The following is a 17,408-nucleotide window of genomic DNA, read 5'->3' as shown; positions in this document are numbered from 1 at the left end:
GCGACAATCCCGGGTCAGACTGGCGCGGGCGTTAGTGGCAAGTAGATGCGTGTTGAGCAGTACCCTTAGCGACGACTACATTGTTTTGAGAGCAAGCGAGAGCGGTGGCCTTGCGAGGATCCGGAGGACCCGAGGATCGTGCAAGACGGAGGAGGCGAGCGGAAGGACGTCGACTTCCCCCATAGAGGTCGCAGAGGAAGGCCCAGTGCCGATGAGATTACCCCCGATCCATCGAGTGAGACATGATCGTGCCCGAGAATTGCGTCATTTTGCCATCGTCGCCGTGAATTGGTGCATTAGCGTACGGATTAAGCCCGATTCTTTTGGTGTAAATTTTCGCGTCTCGGCCACGTCGTCAAGCATTCTAGCCCCGAGACCTTTCGAGTATCGGTTTCCGCGGATTGAGACATTATCTCGCGTTTTCTTAAACCGTGTGTCGTCTCTCTGGAGATTCGGATTGCGTGTATTATATTTGCGTTGATTTTCGCCCGTTTAGCGCCTAAGTCCCGTTCGTGTAATTTGTCGGTCGTATGAGCGTGAAGTGCGTCATATTAGTTTTGTAGCGTCGCGTTTCGAAGTCGCATGCGTGTTCGATAAGAGTTTTCTAGCGATTCTCGCGCGGATTGCGTGAGTCTGTGTCGAGCATTCGATGTGCGTCTCACATTGTGCGTAACTCAGGAATGCATGTGTCTCGCGATCTGCCTATTAGTATTAAATGTGTAATAGTTTGTAAGAAATTCTAGCGAACCATACGGCCGCCTATGGCTGTTTGATACCGTATCGAGTTATTTCCCGAATTACTGTCGGAATATTATTTATTGTCACCTTCGCGGTGCGAGTAATTTAACGCCGAGAGAGAATTCCGGCCGATATAACGGGCCGACATCGGCGCAAGTATTCCGGGGTTTGGCGCCCCGCGTCTAAGACCCAGTCTCGCTCTCGCGTTCTTACATACCTTACTTTCGCTCTGACTGTAATTCTGTATCGAATGATATAATTGCCAAAATTTTTTCAAAAACGTGTAGACATGATGCAATGGGTGAAAATAATGTAAATATTACGAATTTTTCTCTTTTTTATTTTGATTCAGAAAAGAACAATAAAAAATTTATTCTTTACGTTTTTTAAATTTTTAACTATCCTGAATTTGAAAAAAATTGTCCAAATAGCTATGAGACTTTTTTATGGTGGCTACTACGATTTTATAGGGTAAAACATACAAAAAATTTGAAATTATTTAATTTTAGTGGAAAAAATGGAAAATAAAATTCAACGTTCAATAAAATTTTAACGTTCAATTAATGGTTGGTTGTCAGATCCATATTTACTAAATTTTTTTGTTTGTTTTTATCTCTAGAATATAATATTAATGTTTAGCCGAATGTTCTTAGGAAATCCTGTATATAGTAAAGATGCATAATAAATCATGCCTCATCGATTTTATCGCCACTTATTGTTGGATACGTGTGTGCGTGTGTGTACGAGTTAAGTTATAATTTTTTAGGGTTGGAATGCGGGAGAAGAGGCACAGTCCTTTTCAATCATGTATTCAATATTTTAATATTTTTCACACCATAGATATTTAATATAGATAAATGTTTACATTAACTTACACCTCACGGATCGTTTTCATTTTTACATATATTATAGTGAGCACATTCTTAAGTAACACGCACTTTGAATTTTGTGGCACTTTCTTCTCGTTTCAAAGATATACGATTTTGAAGTATCATAATTTTCGCATTTATTTCTATGATCTTTTCACTATATCTTACTTGCGTGTTTGTGTTTTTTGTTTACATTTGCATCTCTGTCAGTATATTTTCGCTAAGAATTTTTTTTGTTTACACGTTTTTATTTAAACGTCAATTTAATTGTGATAAACGTATTGATGAATTTTTTAACATTATGGAAGATGTATATCCCCTTACAAATGATTTATAAAATAAATATCATTTAATAAGATATAAAAAAATTGTATATTATACTTTTTCACAATTGCTACTTCACGCAAAGCGAGGTTCAACGCAAACCTATATGTCTAACTTTTGATAGTGAAGCCCCCCCCCGCAAGGGGGGCGGAACATACTGTTTCCATGCATATACTTTTTAATGCGAAGTAAGGTTTATATGGGTTTATAACTTTCCACTTTATATTTACGCATTAAAAAGTATATGCATGGAGACAGTATGTTCCGCCTCCCCTGCGGTGAAGGCTCCACTATTAAGAAACTAGATACATAGGTTTGCGTTGAACTTAGCTTCTCATGGAAAATGGGAAAATTCAAAGAGCTTCGTTTCCGGACATGTAAATAAACACTTTTTCCATATCTGTTTTGTACAAATACAACGTAAATAAACATTATTTTTACTTATTTTATAACAGAAAAAGCATTGAAACTGTGAAACTTTAAAATTGCATATTTCTAAAACCAGAAAAGAGCGCCACAAAATTCAAAGTGCGTGTTACTTAGGAATGTGCCCTCTATAATATATGAAAACGATCCGTGATATAAGTTAACGTAAACATTTACCTTAATATGTCCATGAATAACTTTTCGATCAATAAGAAAGTTAGTACGACGTACACAAACTTCACTGTTCTTAATATCAATTAATAATCCTTAACAAAAAGCATTAAAATTTTCAAACTTTAATTTGTTATATCTCCTAAACCAATGCCGTCCTCCGCTTAGTTTTTACGGGGAATATTCACAAGGAAAGATATGAGTGTGTCTCCGATTTTGATGAGCTTTGAATATGTTATTAACTCAATCAAAATAATAGACACGTACATTTTATATGTACCCATATAACTATTAAAGGAATCAACTACCTTTTTAAAAAAAATCGGTTTCTATGTTTCTGAGCAAATACCGTCAAAAGAATAAAATATATAAAAAAAGTTTTATGGTTTTTAATGTACTTTATAACAATGTAATCAGATTTTTTAAAAATATAATATTTTTCAAAATCCGATGATGAAATGTAGAGGATGATAAAATATCGGATGATAAAATGTTGGACAATAAAATGTCGCGGATATAGTTATACTAAATAAGAATATAAATTATATATATATATATATATATATATATATATATATATATATCATAATAAGATGTATATATATATACATCTTATTATGTAATAAACTTATATATAGATCCTAATATTATATATATATATATATATATATATATATATATATAATTAACATATGTATTCTTCATTTTAGTGTTCTTTAACTTTATAACATAATAATAATAATAAACGTAATAACTCTGTAAACAATAAACAGAGCACGGATATATGGTACATGCGAAAGCCCCATATGATTTACAGCTAATATCGTCCCTGAGTTCGAGCGTCTTACGTCTTCGCGAGCAGCCTAGATATTATTAAACAAAAGGAGTGGGGATGGCTCCAGCCAAGATCGGCCGAAAAGTGCAAACCGGCCGCAGACCTGCTCTATATTAATCATAGATTGATGTTATAATTGATTGATATTATATAATAATATTATGGTTGCATCTCGTTTTCATCGTCATGTGAATGCAATGTTAAGTTGCTTTTTCGCTCAAGCATTGATTTTTTAAATAAATTTTTTGTTGTCTTAAGGGTTAGATGTTCATATGTCATTGCCATAATGTGATCAGTTTTATCATTAAGTCTTAAAGCATATTTTATAACGCTAATTGAAGTTAATGTTTCAATAGATATATTATTTCTTTTTCTTGTTTTTGCATCTGGAATAATGGGAAATACGCGTTCAGTTTCAGCGTTTGAATGACGAAGAGCTCTTACAATGTTTAAAAACGATCGTAATTTTGGAAAACAAATATTTTCTTTGTTCGTAAAATATAAACCGATTTAACAAATGATTAATATTGACAAAGATGAATATTTTAGAAAAATGGAGGACATCTTCAAGGACTCTCTGACGTATAACATCATTAAAAAAGATCCGACCAAAAAACTCTCTACTTGTTTACGAGACATATTATTCAGATGAAAAAATTCTGAGTTTATTTTGATGGCCACATACAGATCTCTATATTTTAGTGATAGAATATTGCCGAGAGTCTATGGTCTCCCAAAGATACACAAACCCGGTTATCCTTTAAGAATAATAGTTTCCTCGATAAATAGCCCGCTATATTACTTAGCCTCCTTTTTGCACAGAATTATGTTGAAAAGTTTTCCTAAGGCTGATAGCTATGTTGCCAATAGCTTTGAATTAGTAAAAAAACTTTCCAATTTTTAGATTAATGACAACTTCAATTTTATTTCTCTAGAAGTTATTTTTTTTACCAATATATCGATTTGGCTATAGATAGTGTTTCTCTTCATGGGATCACATTAAAATTAACTGTACAATTCCCGAATCGGAATTCATTTTAGCTATTAAACTGGTTTTAACTTTAATATATTGTGTTTCTAATTGGGTTATTTACCAGCAGACTTTCGTGACGCTCATGGGCTCTCCACTTTCATCTATAATAGCCGACATTGTTCTCTAAGACTTAGAAACGGGGGCACTATAGACATTGAGTTCCAAACCTCCGTTCTTTCTGAGATATGTTGATGACGTAGTATACTGTACCTTTTTTCTTTTTTAAACACATATTCTTTGATACTTTTAATTCTTTCCACCCCCGACTCCAGTTCACGATGGAAGTCAGTAATAATAATAGACTAAATTTTCTTGATATCACTTTAATCCTAAACAATAACTAGGTTATTTTTGACTGGTTCCAGATATCAACATTCTCTGGGAGATACTTGAACTTTTTATTTCAACATCCTCTTTGTCAAAAGAGAGGTACGGTTATTGGTCTCATAGATAGAGTTTTCCTTCTCTCTTACCCTACCTTCCATGCCAAAAATATTGACTTGGTTATTAAAATTTTATTAAATAATTATCCGTTAAAATTTTGTTCCACATTTTCCACGAATGCCTAGAAACTCTATTTAATAACATAAATTTTAATAGGGTTAACTCTAAAGAAAAACGGAATGATGAGCCGGTTTGCTATTTTACGATTCCTTGTATCCTCGGAGTGTCCGAACAATTCAGAAATATTACTAAAGATTTGAATGTTAGACTTTCCTATTTTAGTCTTAATAAAATGAAAAATTTTAATAGGGTGCATAAAGACATCGTTCATAAATCTATTCGGAACATCATAGTCTATAAATTGAACTATCTAAATTGCACCGCATCTTATGTTGGACAAACAAGAAGACAATTACATACGAGAAGAACACGATGAAATCATATAAAAAGAAACATTGTGAATCATTTTGTTATTACAAATCACAGATTGGAGTTCAATCATAATTTTAACTAGGATGAGATGGAAATTTTGGACAACAAAACGTTTCTAAATAAATGATTAATTTCTGAAATGATATATATAAAAAGGCAAAAAAATAGTGTAAATTTGCAGACAGACACTAAATGCTTGCCGGAGCATATCTATTTCTTAGCAATAGATAAATGTGGCGGATTTCCGCCACAAACCCGCCGAAAACAAGCGCGCCGCGAAACCGAGAGAGCCTGCGGACGAGCAGCGATCACGCGCCCAGCACCGTGCGGCAGATATCACGCGACAAACACGTACAAGCTAGCGGCAGCCTCAAGAAATCAGCGCGACGCGGCGTTAGCCACAAGAAAGTGCCTGTGAGTGGGATCCGATGAGACTGGAATATAAAGGTCCGCAGCGGGATCAGACGGCGAGTCGTCGCTCACAGCCAACGAGAGCATCTCGCAAGCTAGAGCCGACATTTGTATAGAGCAATCCGCCAAAAAAATTTTCTCTTTTCAGGAGTCTTGGCTCCCACAGAGAAACGAAGGAAGCAACGGTCACTACCGCCGCCCAAGTCACCGGGTAACGAGCGGACAGGAAGTTACGATACACCGAAGTTGCCGGCACAATCCTTCCAAGAGCGGCGAGTAAGCTGGAGCTTACTGCCTTGGAAGCTGATATCTCTCGGACTGCCGCCGCTAAAACAAACCACCACGACACCTCAAAACGTGGGATATTCGCGTCCGAAAGTACACCTCACCACCGAAGTCCTGGACGATACCCCCGCTGGTATCACCTCTTCCGGCCTCTCCATCAGGGCCAAAAATCAAACAGACACAGACGCTGCTACTGGCACGAGTATATCGGGGCACGCCGACCCCGGTCAAACCAAGCGTTACAGTCGGATAGTGACTACACGAAGTTCTAGCACGCAGACCGATCTCGAAGTCACCTCGCCTCACGCAACCTCGTGTAGGACGTCTCACGGGCCTGTAAGGCACGTCACGACACCACTCGTAAGAACCCGGAGTCGCCGGTAGCTTCCGGAAGCAAGTGGGGACCGCTATGCAAGACCACATCATCCATTATATAACGAGAGCGCAAGGTCTAGATTCTAAGATATTCGAAGTGGCAAGAGTTACTGGTTCACCCTGTATATGCGTTTATATTAATATACAGATATGGTGTTTTTTATTTTTGTGATGAGCATTAATGTTTTTATGCGAATATTTTATTATTTGCTTTTGTGTATATGTATATGCGTGCCTGCTGGATACATTTGTATATATACATGTTTACATTTGCGTATGTTTTGGGACATTGCTTCTCAAAGTCTTAATTTTATATATATACGTTATTGTTTTCCGACATGTCATCGAGAGTTTATCTTGATATATACATTGTTAATTAACCGTCCGACATATGGAGCATTTTCTTTTTGTGAACTATTTTATACTGCTAATTATAAGTGACCCATTTTTCAATTGTAATTTTTATTAAAGTCACTCTTGTCAATTTTTGTTTTGACTCCATCTATTGCCTTTCTAGACATCAAAAATTCTTTCTTGCTTCCCGGCCTTCCAACTGTGGAGCGTAACTGATTGAAGATGCGTATTTACAACGGAAGTTAAGCCATAATTTTATATTTGACATGAGAAACTATAAATTTATTTATTTTCTTTATTTATTTAGTTCTACCAATTTAATTTATATAACCATCTTTAACTTATTTATTAATCTATTTCTTTCGTGGAACTTGTACCGTATTTGTTAAAATTGCACTGAAAATGGCCCGAAGAATGAGACCGAAAATACTTTGTACTTTTTATTACCAGTACTATTTTATTATCAGAATAAATTATTTTTGCGCCTCAATAACTGCGCGTGGCTCGTATTACCCTATGCTTTATATATTTTTAAGGTAATTATTGTATTTCAAATAAGGCTTTTTCTGAATTTTGACAAATATAATCGGATCTCTCGGTAAAACTTTTTGTTGTGAGTCCAACAGTGATAATCAGTCGGGGGAGCACGATCCCCATCACCCTCACCCCCCAAAACACCGAAAAACCCCAAAAATTACCAAAACGGAGGTCTACCTCACAATCCAAACCAAATTCTAGTTTTAAATCAGAAATAGGTTTGGATTAGGTTATATTTTCCGGAAGTGGAGCCGCCCCCCCCCCCTAGATGAGGGGTGGAACTCACTGTGTTCACGCATACACTTTCCATCCATACAACAATTGTGAGATGGACCTCGCTTTGCTTTGTAAAGTATATGCATGGACAAGCAGTAGGTTTTGCCCCCCCCCCCCCACCATTTACGAGAAGATTTGTCTTTCGGAAGATATAACCTAACCCAAACCAAATTTTAGTTTAAAATCAGGAATAGTTTTGGGTTAGGTTATATCTTCCGGAAGTGGTGACCCCCGTAAGGGGGGGGAGGCGGAACCCACTGTGTCTCCCGGAAGATATAATCTAACCCAAATCTATTTCTAATTTAAAATTAAAATTTGGTTTAGTTGTGAAGTGGACTTTATAGTACATAATTACCTAATTTTCGGTAATATTGGGGGGGTTTTTCGTTTTTTTTTTGGGGGGGGGGCGTGGGGTCGATGAGGATTGGGTTCCCCCGACTGATTATCACTATTGGGGTCACAACAAAGAGTTTTACCGAGAGATCCGATCATATTTGTCAAAATTCAGAAAAGGCCTTAATCGATTGTTACGTCCTGGCGACTCCACGATTCCTTCCTTCCGCAACGTTGCGGCAACGATAATCGATCGGTGTTAAAAATGAGTCGTTCGGTAAATAGAGCATCTTGCGCCACGCATTTCTTTAAACATTTAGTCACTTGTTAATATCTATATCTATGAGTAACCGTGAGAAAGACGCGAGAAACCGGTGACGAAACCGCGCCGGTCGCCTAAAAAGTAAATAAAAAATCAGTAGATATCCTCGCAATAGAATTTTCCAGCAGAAGAATAAATTGATATCAAAAAGATAATAAAATTCCTTCTAAAAAAATATCTGACAAACACAACTAAATCAATAATGACGAAACTTCTGTGACGAAATATTCAGTAAACACAGCTGCGTTAATATTGATAAAAATAATCATAAGGAAGTAAGACTTTTTCTAATCAGACCACATACGCAAGGGAAATTTAATGCTCAAGAGACTTGAATTGATATCGAGATCACCAATCGACGATCACCACAGGTAAAAATTCGAAAAGTAGGAGACTCCCCGCCTAATAGGGACAATAGCACAATTTTTAATTCGTTAAGATGAAGAATCCCCACTTCTACGCAATGCCAATTCGTTGAAGTTTTTGGAAGATTCCCGCCCTTGGAATTAGAATACATCTCGAAAAGAGAATTATAAAAAGGGGACTCGAAGAGACATTGACACACTTTTTTCCCGTCTTCAACTTCACGCAGTCTTACTCTGTGCTTCGCGAGTTAGGCACTTGTACCACCACTGTCCTCACTTGGGATCATCTCCAGGTCAACCACGAATCGAACATCGGGCTGTCGATATAAAACGCAATACCGTACAAATTCATCATCCCTCCACCTCTGAATTACTATTTAAAAAAAGTAAGTTTAATTGAATGATATTTCTTTTCCTTCTAATTTTTTATTAAATCCAATATTTTTTGGACCATTTTACCCCATTTATCTGAAAAACCTGACATGATAGGCAATTTTTGTGGTTAGATTCGTGTTCAGCGCACAAAATTATGTAGGAAACTATATAAATTTTAAACAATTTTTAATATTCTAAATTCGCAAACCTGTATTATTTGTGTAAATTGCAAGTAACCGAGAAAGAGAGGGGGGAGAGAGAAAAAGAGAGAGATGCGACGAGAAATTGTGTGTCCTCGATGTCAAACAGTAATACATATACGTAACAGTTTGTTAAAACTTTTTTTGTAATGTACGGATTACTATTACAAATAAGTGCGAGGACGTAAGAGGCAAAGAATAATTCACTTGCAATTTCACAATTAGTCCTTTCCACGTTACGTGGTTTTCATGGTCACGTATGGATATGAAAAAAACATGTATTAAAATTGCATACTTTCTTATTATGCCGCCTCTACGACAACACTTTCTACAACAAGAATTACAAATGTCTTCTACATCTGTTGTCGACTGGACTAATTGTTATCGACAAGTACGTATACATTTCAATTATACAATAAATTTTATATTAATATCATTATATTATTTGGCAAATTTCATATTATTTGCAATTATTAGCTTAAGAAAATACCGGATTACCGACAAAATGCGAATATTAGTAGGAATGCAAAATCTTTTTGTTGATTATAGATATCAACAAATCCTTTTCCACAATTAAGGTACACATAATAACGGAGTGCGGAGTTTAACATTTCATGACAGGTTAAAAAAAATGATAAAATTACAGTTTTGTTATCGGCTTCTGCCGTCAACATTTACTTAATATAACAAATTTGTAATCTGTACGTGCCTAATCAGTAAACCCCGCACTCGGCATTTCATCAAAGAGTATAAGTGAACTTCGAGAAGTGAATTTAGAAGCTTTATAAAAAAGATTTTATGATGCAACACTTTCGTGCATATGTGTGTGTGCGAGATCGAGGCTCAAGAGTAAAACAGAGCAACAGATTAGTTGCGTGATGTCGTGATTGACGGAGCTGCAATCTTACATGACGAGGATAGACATAATCGTACTACCTTTGTCTCTTTCATGCGTGTGAGAGTAATATACATGTACACACTAACAATATTGCAGTATCTTTCTTCTCTCGATCATACGCTCTGTCTTTTCCTAATCACTCGCTCGCTATGTACTACGTATCGCTTAGCTTCATGCTCCTCGCATATTCACTTACGCATTCACTCGCGCTTCTCTCTCTCTCTCTCTCTCTCTCTCTCTCTCTCTCTTTCTGCTCGTTCATTATTGTATTCTTTTATTCCCATTATTATATTCTTTTATTTGCTCAACTTTTATCCTTTCTATTCTCGTCTCCCTACATGAAAATAAATAAATTTATTTATTTATGTTTATTTGATACATCATAAATGAGATACACAAGTTATTTTCTTTTTCTATTTAACTATAGTTAAATACAACACATATACATACAAAAATACACATAATTAAATACTTTTTCTATTTATGACATACACAATATCTCATTTATGTTGTATAAAATAAAGACGAATAAATTAATGTATTATTATGTAGGAAGACGAGAATATAGAAAGAATAAAAATCGAAGAAATAAAAGAATATAATAATGGGGATAAAAGAATACAATAAAGAACGAGGAGCAAGCGAGATGACTAACATCAAAGAGTTCCGAAGTCTCGTTCGCGAGGCTCTCTTTATCTATAATATCTCGGGTTACATATCGTTCGTAAAATTTCTGTTTTTCGTATTTTATCGATATCAAAATAATTCTAATAAATTAAGGCTCCTGAGTAGTCGCCGCGACCATATTGGAATGATGACGTCAGAAGCGAGAAATGACACGCTGAGAATTCTTGCGTGCCATTTTTAAATAAAAAGATATTTTAAAGAAACAAGACTACAGATCGCTTTAGTATACTCGTAAAATTGTCCGAAAACTAAGCTTTTCCTTTGACAATTAATAAATAACTATAAAATGAGTGTCAAAGTAAGCCTAGTCATACGGGAAAACATGTAGTTTGACAGCTGTCGAAAGAAGTAGAAAATGTTCTTTTTACATAATACTTAACTTGCTAAGCTTAGTTTTCGGACAATTTTATAAGTTTCACAAATACGTTACACATCACAGCATTAGCATAAAGTGAATAATTACAAAATGGCACGCAAGAATAATTTGGGCTGCCAAAACGTCACTTTTCACGCCTCATAGTTCATCGATTTGCAACGTGAGGCGCTGCATAAAAATTCTGACATATGGGTAACACGCTGGTAACTTGTAGCTAACACGTAACATATATATAGTATATATCTTTTATATATCTATTATATAGTGTAGTACTCTATTAGAAAAATACTTGAGCAAAGAAAGGGCGCAATGCTCAGCCATTTCCCAAAAAATTTGATTTTAATAATATTTAAATAATATATTTTCTTATATACTCCTTCTTATATAGCTCCGTTAGGTCGATTATTGAGAAGGCGACGTAGCTCGGGCATTAAAGCGGGTGACTACCACGCATCAGACCCGGGTTCAATTCTTGTCCCTGGCAATTTTTTTCTCATTCTTTTTTATACAATCTAGCAACGAATATTTATTCATGTAAAATAAAGTTAATTAAATTAAATTTTTTTTAATTGCACTTTCGGAAGGCAATTTTCTTTTGATTTATTCAATTTAATTTATTCAATTTTAATTTATTATTTTATACATTCTATCCGATATAAAACGAAATAAATAAAACACCACTTTTTGAACATAATTATAATTTAATACAAAATTACAACAAGTAATTACGACAAGTATATCATCCGAATAATTGTAACCGATCTGTAGAGAATGTTGATGTTAGTGATAATAAGGATGAATAAGTTTTGACACATTTGTTTGTAATTTTGTATTAAATTATAACTATGTTCAAATAGTGGCGTTTTATTTGCTTCATTTTATATCAAGTAGAATGCATAAAATAATAAGGTTGTAAGTTTAACAAAAATTATGCCCAGTTTCGTGAATAAATTAAAAGAAAATTGCCTTCCGAAAGAGCAAATTAAAAAAAATTTAATTTAATTAACTTTATTTTACATGAATAAATATTCGTTGTTAGATTGTATGAAAAAAGAATGAGAAAAAGAGTGGCAGAGACAAGAATTGAATCCGGGTTGGATGCGTGATAGTTACGCGCTTAATGCCCGAGCTACACCGCCTTTTTGCTAATTGATATAACGGAGCCAGATATATGGAAAGCCATATTGTTTAAATCATTTTCTTGGAAATGGCTGAGCATTGCGCTCTATCCCTTTGCTCAAGTATTTTTCTAATAGAGTACTACACTATAAAAGCCTTTTTCAATTCGGTGATCCCAAAGTCGCATCCTCCCCTGCTAGTCACAGGAACGTGCGCATCATAAATATAATAGCACAATACTCTAGTTAAGACTTATATGATAAGTCGTTGAACAGGGTTCTTATTCCTACCGCAGCATCTTTATTCCTATGTCGCCACCGTCAACTCGGAGTTTCACGGTGACTACTCAGGAGCCTTAATGAGATTCTTGCGATTAAAATAATACTAAACATGACATAAATCGGATAATTTTTAATCAATTATGTTATTAAAATTATGATTACTTATTTCATTTAAAATAATCGGATTTATATCGTATTTGGTGTCATTTTAATCGCAAAAATGTAATTAATCCATTACAATTATTTTCAGATATATAAAATGCGAAACACAAAAGTTTTATTTTCTATAGTAAGATGACATATATACGTGAAAGATTACAGATAAAAGGAGTCACGCAAGCGAGGCTTCGGAACTCTTACATGTTTGTCATCTCACTTACTCCTTCATTCTTTCTCGCTCTCGCTTTTGTCGACTCTTCAGCGTCGGGGATCTTTCCTTATCTACAAAATATAAACATCTTCTAAATAAAAAGTGAAACTTGTATTTTCCATTTCATCTGTATAAAAATAATTATAATGGATTAATGAGATTCTTGCGATTAAAATGACACGAAACATGACATAAATCGGATTATTTTTAATCAATTATGTTATTAAAATTATGATTACTTATTACTTATTTCATTTAAAATTATCCGATTTATGTCATATTTGGTCTTATTTTAATCGCAAGAATCTCATTAATCCATTATAATTATTTTTATACTAATAAAATACAATATGAAAGTTTCAGTTTTTATTTTATAAGATGTTTATATATAGTAGATAAGGAAAAATCCCCGCGCGATGCTGGAGAGTCGACAAAAGCGAAAGCGAGAAAGAATGAAGGAGTAAGCGAGACGACAAATATCGAAGAGTTCCGAAGTCTCGCTCGCGAGGCTTTCTTTATCTATAATCTTTCACGTTAGATTAATATATATAAATTATTATAAAATTTATATATATATATACAGGGTGTCCGGCGTCAATCGCATCACCGGTCGTGTGCAGGTAGAACAAATGAAATCGAGAAGAAAAGTCCTGTACCAATTTTTCATATAACACTTAATAAAAGAGTTATTATTGAGTAAAATCTGGCCAATCAGCGCCAACTTTTAGCCGGGCGCACGTCAGTGAGTCGCGCGGGTTGTGTACATACGCGTAACGAGAGATAACCGCAAAAGTGTGCTCAACCGTTATAATGCGTCGAATTTAAAAAACGAGTGTTGTGTTTGTGTAGTATAGTGTGATCATATAATGGGGTGAAAATGTAATGAGAAATGCTTGCCTCGCTTTGCCCGCAGACTTTCTTTAAAAAGAATAAGGGTCAAAAGGTTAGTATATTTATATACCATAATTCTAGAAGGAATTGTTTTAATGTATACTATATACTAATATGTCGCTAGATAGAATTGAATTTTTTTTCCGTGCAGTTTACACAAAAATATAAGTATGATAATGTAATATTATATAAAAATGTAATATTTCAAGTTTCTTTTTTTATTTTTTTATTATATCTTTAAAGCAATTCCTGAATAGAAAACAACATAAAGACATTTGTATAAAAAAATTGTAACCTAAAATTAATCTTTAAATAGAATTTAGAATTACTACAATACATGAACATACACATTATATGTATATATGATGCACATAATATTTAGTACTCATATAGTATTTTTGTTATAAAGAAATAGACAGACATGGGCAAAAAAAAGAAAGAGAGAGAGAGAGAGAGAGAATAGAAATGAGTAAGCGAGGGAATGGCCGTACAACGATATATCGATTAATAATTCACATCAGTCGCTAAACATTAGTGAGCATAAAGTATTGCTACGGAGAAAGATCCAACTATTTCCTTTTTTTCTTACTTTTGGCACTTGTATAGACATTTGCTCACTTACACTCATATCCTCTTTCTCTATGCCCATTCTTCTCTGTCCATCTCTTTCTGATCCGAGCATACTATATGTGTGTTATATATTATGCGATCTATTCGTGAACTGGTTGTAAATATTTCATACCAGATGCGGTTTGCATGTGCGCTTTAAATATTGCCGAAATATTTGATCCCAGAAGCGATCTTTTCGTGAACTGGTTGTAAATATTTCATACCAGATGCGGTTTGCATGTGCGCTCTAAATATTGCCGAAATATTTGATCCCAGAAGCGATCTTTTCGTGAACTGGTTGTAAATATTTCATACCAGATGCGGTTTTGCATAATATATTTTGCATTATTATTTGCTTTCCATTATATCTATTTAGCAAACAAGTCATAAATTGTGACTTGTAGAAAATTATACACAAATATTGCTAATATCCTTTATATATATATAATAAATATCGTTGGAAAGAAACGCCTAAATGCAAATTTAAATCGGAGAGATGAAAAAAAATATATATATGGTTGCGTTCTCACGGGAATGGGCGATGGAGGGGCCCATTCTATCCTCGATACAAATATATATATATATATATATATGCACATCATGACAAAATCAAAAGAGTCAATATGAGTAATATTATATTATTGTGTTCAAAATATGTATGCGACACATACATCTGTGCTCTAAAGTTGCTTGTACGAGATAGAGCAGTAGAAATACAACATTTTTTCTTTCTCCACATATTTAACACAACGCGAAAAAATTGGGTTTTATTGCTCTGTGTAAAATATGCAAATGTCCCTGACTCTAATTATTCTACGTAATACTGTCGATAACGTAACTATAAAGCGTTGGTAATATACCGACACTTTTAGTTACGTTTAGATGAGGGCGCTAACCGTCGGAGTTCGCCCGTCGCTCCGGGATCCTCTTAATGTTTAGACAATGAAAATAATCAATTTGGTTGACTATTGCAACGCCGGTTCCAGAGTTATAGTAGAGATTGATGAAGCAAAAATTAGTAAAGAAAGTATAACTATGGGCGAGTAATTCGCGGTCAATCGGTTTTTAGTGCTATCGAATGGAACAGTCCTCGCTGTATTTTACTTCCTATCGAAAATCATTCGATGGAGACACTGAATAAAATTATTCAAAAACGTATTGTACCTATAATTGTAATTTATAGTGATGCTTGAAAAGGATACAATAGTCTGAGTGATTTAAATTATGAACACTATATGGTTAATCATTCAAATAACTTTATGGATCCTGTGACAGGTATACACACAAAATATTGAACGATTATGGCGAGATATGTGTTCAGCTTTGCCTCTGCTATAGAATGTTAGAAAAACATCATAAACATTACTTAGCTGAACTTTTTTTTTAAAAGACAATATAATTTCGATAAACAAATACTATAATTTTTCAAAATGTACTAATGGCTTCTTTATATCCATTAACTAATTCTATGCCACTTATTGATGAATAAATTGTTCATTTTATTATTCGGAATATTTTTATAATGCATTTGCATTTCTTGAAATGTGATAATTTAAATGTGCGGGCGGAAAATGTGTCTCTCGTGCCTCTCAGAAAAAGATTGGGTTAGGTTAGGTTTTTTTGGAGAAGGAGGTTCAGGGGAAGAGCAGAGTTCCTCTCCTGCCCACGCATTCGATTTACTGCATGTAAATAAATGAATCTGCTAAGAGCGAGTTCTATTAAATGTACATAATGTCCAAAAATTATGTGTAATTCGTGAAACATTTTTTGTTTATAACTTTTTAATAAACAACGGCGACGGTTAAAATTTTTTGATGTTTATTCAGGATAGTGACCTTGATAACATCAACAATCTTTGACGAGATGTTCAATGTTAATAGATAATGATTCAATATAATAAATAAACAGATGCGCTTATGCAACCGCGTAATCTGTAAAGTGACATTGACGCAATAGTATAATTTTATTTATAACTGCATGCAACACGTATGCATTATCATATATTGAATTGAATAAACAATTCAGTGTATGATTTTGTACACGATTTTGGTACACATTCTTCTGTCACGGTTCAGTGCAAATAAGTGTATATGGGCTTATATTACATAGGTATAAATTTTAAAAAATTTTATTATTGTTTATGCTTTTACATATTTACGCTTTTTAAGAATTAAAGTATTTGTTCTTTTCATTAAATTATCATAAATCGAATAAGAAAACAGTGTGCTATTTTTTATAAAACTTGGAGAATATTTGACAAAAATGTTTAATATGTTACAAATACGTCGCATATTTTTTTCCGCTCCATAAATTTCTTATGAAAATAACACTGTTATTGATTTAAGAAGTACATTAAATGTGATATATACATATGTTCTATTAGATATAATAAAATTATTTTTCGTTGCTAATATAACTGCAATTTATATTATTTGTAAAAAAAATATTAATAATTTAAAATTATCATTATATTTCCGGTAATTATTTACATTAACGGACACCTTGCCAATGATCTTAATCTTGATATATATTATCAAGGACATGACCCTAAGAAACTTTTTCTTATAACTTAATCAGCGATCTCTTATAATTTCTGAGATATTTAAAGTTAAAGCTTGAAGCTTCGAAATGAAAATTTGGTTTTAGTTATATAACGTAATCAATAATAAGAATCAAATTTTAGTTTTATATCAGAAATAGATTTGGATTAGGTTATATCTGCCGGAACCCCCCTGTAGGGGGGACGGAACCCACTGTGTCCACGCATATACTTTACAACGCGAAGCGAGATTCGCCTCACGATTGTTGTGTGAATGGGAAAGTGTATGCGTGAACGCAGTGGGTTCCGCCCTCTCCCCTACAGGAGGGTTCCACTTCCGGAAGATATAACCTAACCCAAACTTATTTCTGAAAATTTGATTTGAATTATACAACGTCTTGATGCGGATGGACCTCGCTTCTTGCGTGGAAATTATAAACTCATGTTAAAATTACGTTTTATTTCTCAAACTTTAATTGTTATTAACTTTTTAATAAACAATGATCACCGATTAAGTTATGAGGAACAGTTAC

General features: G+C 34.1%; 1 protein-coding gene across 1 annotated transcript in view; it reads right to left on the bottom strand.

Moving 5' to 3' along the window:
- LOC138934025 (uncharacterized) overlaps window positions 1–17,408 on the bottom strand; it is a 113,506-nt gene that overhangs the window by 61,170 nt on the left and 34,928 nt on the right. The window lies entirely within an intron of this gene.

The sequence above is a fragment of the Polyergus mexicanus genome, unplaced genomic scaffold (assembly GCF_030449975.1).
Source record: "Polyergus mexicanus isolate NDT 795.1 unplaced genomic scaffold, iyPolMexi1.0 SCAF_6, whole genome shotgun sequence".
In the NCBI taxonomy this organism is placed as follows: domain Eukaryota; kingdom Metazoa; phylum Arthropoda; class Insecta; order Hymenoptera; family Formicidae; genus Polyergus; species Polyergus mexicanus.
Note: the sequence above shows the minus strand (reverse complement) of the source record. Positions and strands in the feature narration are given on the sequence as shown.